This window comes from Lolium rigidum, chromosome 6 (assembly GCF_022539505.1).
Source record: "Lolium rigidum isolate FL_2022 chromosome 6, APGP_CSIRO_Lrig_0.1, whole genome shotgun sequence".
Lineage (NCBI taxonomy): Eukaryota > Viridiplantae > Streptophyta > Magnoliopsida > Poales > Poaceae > Lolium > Lolium rigidum.
The window spans coordinates 283,800,634-283,809,268 of NC_061513.1; positions in this window are offsets into that span (position 1 = coordinate 283,800,634).

Here is an 8,635-nt window from a genome sequence, read left to right on the forward strand (position 1 = left end):
GGAAGTTTCGCTTGGGTAGATAAGTGCGACAAGGAATTCCACAGGATGTCAGAAACCTTCGGGATGCAGGTAGAATACATGGCGTCAAGGTTAACAACTGATTATGATGTGTTGCCTGACGGAGGAAGGCCGCTTAAGGAGCAAACTTTCGACACCTCCAAAAACTCGAAGGAAGTACAGATTCACCCGACGGATCCTAAGAAGACGACGGCTATCGCAACAAACATGGACAGTGCATAGGAAAGCGCGCTCGTCGAGTTCCTCCGTGAGCGCTGGGAAATCTTCGCATGGTGTCCAGCTGACATGCCAGGAGTACCCAGGGGACTTGCCGAGCACCCTCTTAATCTAGATCCACGAGCCAGGCCGATTCGACAACCTTTGCGGAGTTTCTCTGAACCAAACCGCAAAGCTATGCTATCTGAGATTAATCGACTCAGAGAGGCAGGATTCATCAAAGAACTACACACCGAAGCCACATGGGTCGCTAACCCAATGCTAGTCCCGAAGAAAAACACGGAGGTCCTTCGCATGTGCGTTGACTTCACGTGTCTCAATAATCATTGTCCAAAGGATCACTTCCCCCTCCCGAGGATCGATCAAATTATCGACTCCACGGCGGGTTGCGAACGTCTTTCCTTATTGGATGCATATTCTGGTTACAACCAGATCCGCTTAAAAGAAGAAGATGAAGTCAAAACAGCTTTCATAACCCCTTATGGCGTGTTTTGTTACAGAACAATGCCTTTTGGGTTGAAAAACGCGGGAGTAACATATCAACGAATGATGCAGAAGTGTCTCGCCACACAGATCGGCAAAAATGTTCAAGTATACATCGACGATGTCGTCATAACAACAATGCAGGGATTATCCTTGATCGATTATCTCAAGGAAACCGTTGACAACCTCGACAAGTTCTGCCTCAAGCTGAAAAAATCCTCCTTCCTTGTTGAAATACATATATGATCAGAAACTCTTGCCCGAGATTGTTATGCTATATATAAAATGAACCATATAGACGAAATTTGCCTATCCCTAAAAAAGAAAAAGATGACCCCTTCTTCCTATACATTACCAAGGAAAAGCAATCTTTCTTTTATAGGCTAAATTCTATTGGATTTTAGATGTATATAATTCCTTAATTATCTGAGACCAAAAAGAAGAAATGACAGGAGGGTTCTATTTCTATATAGATAGAGAAATAAGAATAAAATTACGATGTGGAAAAGAAGACAGGAATTGTGTACAATGGCATTGTATAACAATTTGGAAAAGGGATGTAGCGCAGCTTGCAAAATGCTCTTTCGGCGTCCCTGCGGGAGAGATCCTCGGGTTTCTGGTATCAGCAAGAGGAATCGAGGCTAACCCGGAGAAAATTCAAGCCATCGTAACGATGAGGAAGCCAACCAAGCTCAAGGAAATACATTAGCTAACTGGACGAGTCGCGGCTTTAAGCAGATTCGTCGCCAGGCTGGGAGACAAAGCGTTGCCGTTTTACGCACTGATCAAGCAAGGGAAACAGTTCGAGTGGAACGAAAAAGCAGACAGAGCTTTCGAAGATCTTAAGCGCACAATCTCGACACCCCCCATACTAGTGGCTCCTAAGGACAAATAACCTCTCTTATTATATATCGTGGCCACATCTCAGGTGGTTAGCACAGTCCTTGTGGTGGAAAGAGAAGAAGAAGGAAAAATTCATGGAGTTCAGAGGCCGGTATACTTCATCACCAAAGTTTTATCGCCATCAAAACAACGTTACCCACAGTACCAGAAGTTAGCATACGGCGTGTTCACAACAGCAAGAAAGTTGAGACACTATTTTTCGGCACATCCAATAGTAGTGGTCAACGAAGCACCTCTTTCCAACATCCTGAATAATCAAGAAGCTACATGACATGTCTCTCTCTGGGGAATAGAACTTTCTCGGGACATCATCTATGAAAAAAGAAAAGCAATAAAATCGCAGATCCTACCAGACTTCGTGGCAGAGTGGATGGAGCTGCAAAACACGGGACCTCCGAACTTATCGAGTACTTGGACCATGAACTTCGACGGGTCCAAAAGATTGGAGGGAGCTAGAGCAGGCGTTATACTCGTATCACCTCAAGGCGACAAAATGAAATACATACTACGGATGACGTTCCCCAATGCGTCCAATAATGAAGCGGGAATATGAAGCACTTATACACGGCATGAAGATGGCAAAAACGTGCGATGCTACTCGCCTTAAAATCTTCGGCTACTCCCAGTTGGTAGCTCAACAGGTGATGAACAAGTGCGAGGCAGTCAATGACAGTATGATCGCGTATAAAGAAGTCTACAACGAACTCGAGAAACTCTTTGACGGCCGCGAAGTTAACCACATTAGTAGACTCAGCAATGACGGAGCCGACGTTTTGGCAAACATCAGGTCGCAATGCCTGCCAATACCGCTGGGCGTATTTTGGGAAGAGATAAGTGAAAGGTCCACCAAGTCGAAGAAAATACTGAAGCAGCCGAAGAAACCTGAGAAATCCAAGAAAGGCTCGGGGGCTCCAGCAAACACCGAGGCCAACGTATCGGAAGATGAAGAGGACTCACATGAAGTCATGATGATACAAGTTCCTTGGATGCAGGTTTGCGTGGCATATATTTTGAGGAAAGAAATACCCGAAGATGTAGTTGAGGCAAGATGGATCATCCGACGATCTAAAGCCTTTCCTGTGGTCAAGAGAGAGTTGTACAAAGGAAGTATATCAGGAGTATTGCAAAGGTGCATTACACCTGAAGAAGGAAGAATCATACTTAAGGATGTGCACGAAGGAATATGTGGCCACCATGCGAGCAGCCGAGCAATAGGAGCCAAAGTCTTCAGGGCAGGATTTTATTGGTTGATAGCAATAGAAGACGCAAAAAACATAGGGCACACGTGCGATGCCTGTCAAAGGTTCGCGGCAAAACCTCAGTCTCCGGCAGCAGAATTGATGCCAATTCCATTGGCTTGGCCCTTCGCACAATGGGGTCTCGACATGGTGGGGAAGCTACACAAAGCCTGGTCAGGAGGATACGTATGTTTGCTTGTGGATGTCGACAAGTTCACCAAGTGGATCGAAGCGGTACCAGTAACTTCGGCAGATGCAACATCGGTGGTGAGCTTCATCAAGGGCATAGTTTTTCGGTTCGGTGTCTCTAACATCATAGTTACAGACAACGGTAGCAATTTTACATCCAAAGATTTCAAGGCATACTGTGCATAAGTGGGCATCAAATTGCTCTTTGCATCGGTGGCGCACCCGTAAACCAATGGCCAAGTCGAAAAAGCAAACGAAATCATCTGCAATGGAATCAAGAAACGACTGTTAACACCATTGGAGAAAGCTCGACATACATGCCCAGATGAGTTGCCTAGCGTACTATGGAGCATACGGACAACACCCAACACATCGACGCAAGAAACCCCATTCTTCTTGGTCCATGGAGCTGAGGCAGTACTCCCGATAGAAATAGAACACGATTTTCTGAGAGTGGCGGAATATGAGGAAGAAACTTCGAGAAAAGCGCTGGAGGATGATGTCGATGCACTCAACGAAGCTGGAGATGAGGTGTTATCAAGAGTCACCACGTACCAACAGAACCTAAAGAATTACCACAATCGACGTTTGCGACCAAGGTCTTTTCAAGTTGGTGACTTGGTTCTTCGGCTCACCCAGGACAGTCACGAGAAATTCTAATCTCCGTGGATAGGACCATACATCGTTACGGAAGTGATTCCAGGAGGTGCATACATATTGAAGGACAAGAAGACATGGAAGGAGAAACCAAACCCCTGGAACGTGGCGCAGCTCCGGCGTTTTTACGCATAGAAGTATAGTTACATACGTAAGCACACAATGTACTGAAAAGCTCGCGAGTTTTCAGACACACTCTTTTCCTTTCATGGCATCGAGTGGGGCTGAAAGGTTTTTAATGAGGCGGGCTCGCGATGCTGCAATATAGTAAAAGTATTGGTGATATACATCTTTTTCTTCGTCAGGCTCGGGGGTTTGCAACCCTCAGACTCAACAATATATACTCGATCCTTACAATATATAACTCACAAATTATTCGCCTTGGTTCAAACACCTCGCAAGCAATAAACATACATACACCTACCGAAACACTCGGGGGCTAGAGAAGGAGAAAAAATATGTAAAACTCGCTTTCACTGTACATGGTTCTCGCAATATACAAGATCTCTCTTTTATTTCAGGAAAAACTCGACAGCAGAAAAAGATCCTCAATCATCTTTTATCAGGTCATCTATGTTTATCCTTTCATCTTCCGTAGATACACCGATGGTATCAGCATAATGGTTTTCCGTGAAAAAAGCAGCATCCATCCGAAGAAGATCTTCAATCATTTTCTCACCTACGGGTGTTACCGCGTCATTGATCATGTCGACGTTTCTCCTTCTTTTCCTCAATTTGGCGTGGCAGAGATCAACAACGTTGGACATATCCAACTTCGGATAGCAGATTTGCAACATGATCAAAGAAAATCTAGCACCAACCATTAATTGGGCCTTCACAAATCCATAGATTCAACGAACACTCTTGAATTTGTCCATCAAATCAGGAAGAGATTTAGGCTGAAGATTCCGAGGAAACATGGTATTGTAAACCATGGCCAACGTCTTCGTGCAGAATTCAAGATACTCCCGAACCTGAGCCGCACGGTCTTGAAATCTGAGAATTCGTCGGGTCCGATCCGGGGTAGACCAAAAGCTAGCATTGTTTTGCAGAGCAAGTTTAACAAGAACTTCTGATCTCGCATCAACATGCTGATCCTCGGCAGCAGCGTCCAAAAAGGAGCCTAACCAGGGAAAAGGGCACAATGAGGTGTGAAAAGAAGAGTAAAAAGATAGGAAAAGGTGAGTAAAAAGATGAAACATACCCGCCATATCCAGACTTGTGTCGGTCAACAGGTCAAGCATATAGTTTTCTCGAGAAGTAGCTTGTAAGGCCTCGGCAACCGCAGTTTCTTTCAATTCTAAGGCTTCTTGAGCCTGCTGAAGAGCTATTTTCTCCCACTCGGAAGATTTGCGGGATTGATCCATGACAGTAATAGATTGCTTCTTCATGGCCTGGAGCTGCTGTTGAAGTTCAACCAGTTCTTATTGGCTCGAGTCAGCACATGAGGAATCGTCCAAGAAAACATCGCCATACATCCGTTTAGAGCGAGATATGGCGGGAGAAGCAGATGATGGTCCAGCAGCCTTAGAATAATTATCAAACACGAACTGGAAGAAAGAAAAAGTCGAGATCAATTACCAAACAAGGATTCCCTCTTTTCAGTCATAAGTCGAGATATTTACATAAATTGGGAACCCATTACAAAAGTTGACTCCTAATGAGCCGACAAAAGCAGTCGCAAATCATAAAGATAGCGACAACTACAAAAGAAAGAAAAAACGAAGGGATAGGTTGGTCTACTTGACCTCCGGCTTGGCAGCACTGGTAGAAGCTGCTGGTTTGTACCCCAAGAAGGAGATTATTTTCTTCGAGTGAGGTTTTGCAGCCTTCACCAAAGCTTTCCACTTCTCCTTGTTCATTCCTTTGGCCTCGCCAGCTTTCGCCCAATCGACATCTTGGCGGCTGTCGGCAACCAGAGCAATGGTTCCTTCGACTCCAACCTTCAAATTTTCTTGCCGAAACGCCAACGCGAGGTCCTCTTGGGGAAGGAAGCGCCTGGCAAGCTCGGATAAAATCTACGGCTGCGTCTGCCTAGGGAAGAAATAAGGGAAGAGGCGCGTGTACGCAGCCCGCGCATCGGCAATGTTGGTGCACGCCATATCCCCATGAAGCTCGAGGATTGAGAGGGTGTCGAGAAGACGATCCTCTTCAGCCTCATGAAGGGTGAAATCTTCACCCATTTTTCCTGCTGGAACAAAATTCGAGTTCATCAAAATATGAAGAGAGCCAGTCTCAGAAGAAGCTTGGAAGATAAGAGGAAAAACTCACTAACATACCGCCGGTTTTGAGACTCAAGCGACCTATGATGGCTTTTTCATGCGCAATCTGTTGAGCAACCTTGTCGCTAAGAGCATTTTCGGCATGTTGGAGCCTCTTGCAAAGACCTTCAACAGACGCAGCATCTTGTTCAGCCTTCTCGCGAGCCTTTTCACTTTGCTCAAGCTTAATAGCGAGAGCGTCAGCACGTTCGCTGGCTTTATCGAGGGCCTCTAACAGAAGGGTATGATACATGAATTTATAGTCAAAACACAACATGGATTAATCAAGGAAAAAGCAGAATATCTTATTTAGAGCAAAACAAGCTTTACCTTTCAAATCTTTGGCGGAATCACGATACCCAATGAATTGGGTGCCGAGTTTGATGAGATGCTTCATCAGAGGCTACAAAAAGAAAGTCGAGAATCAAGTTCAGAGTGGAAAAACCCGACAAACGGTAAAAAGATAAGATTGACGAAACAAAATAATCGCAGGAACACTTACATCGTCCAGGGGAGGAGTCGTTGAACTCCCAGCCACAATGTCGTAGATCTCGCCAGGCCCAGTCCTCGGTCTCTTCGGTGAAGGGGCTCGGGGGCTGGCAGTAGGAGTTGATGTTTCCATGTTCTGTTGAGGGGGAGGCGAAGACTCCTCGGGAGCGTGGCGTGCTTCAGAAAGAACCACGGTATTGGATGTACTCGTTGGAGCTGTGAAATGAAACGCGGGTTCCTCCTCCTCCTCTTCACCACTGTCAACATAGAAACATGAGATTACTCACAAGAGTTGTGCAAAAGAAAGTAAGAAAAAAACTTACGAGCTAACAGAGCCAGCGTCGTCGTAAGGGCAGAAGGTACCCTTGATACGTCCCAAACGTATCTATAATTTCTTATGTTCCATGCTAATTTTATGATGATACTCACATGTTTTATACACATTATATGTCATTATTATGCATTTTCCGGCACTAACCTATTGACGAGATGCCGAAGAGCCGGTTGTTGTTTTTCGCTATTTTTGGTTTCAGAAATCCTACAAAGGAAATATTCTCGGAATTGGACGAAATCAACGCCCAGGGTCCTATTTTTGCACGAAGCTTCCAGAAGTCCGAGGGAGAGACGAAGTGGGGCCACGAGGCGCCGCCACAACAGGGCGGCGCGGCCAGCAAGGGGACCGCGTGGCCCTGTTGTGTGGGGCCCCCGTGGTGCCTCTTGACCTGCCCTTCCGCCTACTTAAAGCCTCCGTCGCGAAACCCCCTGTACCGAGAGCCACGATACGGAAAACCTTCCAGAGACGCCGCCGCCGCCAATCCCATCTCGGGGGATTCAGGAGATCGCCTCCGGCACCCTCGCCGGGAGAGGGGAATCATCTCCCGGAGGTCTCTTCATCGCCATGATCGCCTCCGGATCGATGTGTGAGTAGTTCACCCCTGGACTATGGGTCCATAGAAGTAGCTAGATGGTCGTCTTCTCCTCATTGTGCTATTATGTTAGATCTTGTGAGCTTCCTATCATGATCAAGATCATCTATTTGTAATCCTACATGTTGTGTTTGTTGGGATCAAATGAATATTGAATACTATGTCAAGTTGATTATCAATCTATCATATATGTTATTTATGTTCTTGCATGCTCTCCGTTGCTAGTAGAGGCTGAAGGAGATATGCCCTAGAGGCAATAATAAAGTGGTTATTATTTATATCTTTATGTTTATGATAAATGTTTATATATCATGCTATAATTGTATTAACCGAAACATTAGTACATGTGTGATATGTAGACAAACAAGAAGTCCCTAGTATGCCTCTTAAACTAGCTTGTTGATTAATGGATGATTAGTTTCATAATCATGAACATTGGATGTTATTAATAACAAGGTTATATCATTATATGAATGATGTAATGGACACACCAATTAAGCGTAGCATAAGATCTCGTCATTAAGTTATTTGCTATAAGCTTTCGATACATAGTTACCTAGTCCTTATGACCATGAGATCATGTAAATCACTTATATCGGAAAGGTACTTTGATTACATCAAACGCCACTCGCGTAAATGGGTGGTTATAAAGGTGGGATTGAGTATCCGGAAAGTATGAGTTGAGGCATATGGATCAACGGTGGGATTTGTCCATCCCGATGACGGATAGATATACTTCGGGCCCTCTCGGTGGAATGTCGTCTAATGTCTTGCAAGCATATGAATAAGTTCATAAGAGACCACATACCACGGTACGAGTAAAGAGTACTTGTCAGGAGACGAGGTTGAACAAGGTATAGAGTGATACCGAAGATCAAACCTCGGATAAGTAAAATATCGCGTGACAAAGGGAATTGGTATTGTATGTGAATGGTTCATTCGATCACGAAAGTCATCGTTGAATATGTGGGAGCCATTATGGATCTCCAGATCCCGCTATTGGTTATTGGTCGGAGTGAGTACTCAACCATGTCCGCATAGTTCGCGAACCGTAGGGTGACACACTTAAAGTTGGATGTTGAAATGGTAGAACTTGAATATGGAATGGAGTTCGAATATTTGTTCGGAGTCCTGGATGAGATCACGGACATCACGAGGAGTTCCGGAATGGTCCGGAGAATAAGATTCATATATAGGAAGTCATATTCCAAGTTTGGAAATGATCCGGAGCATTTATGGCAGGTTCTAGAAGGTT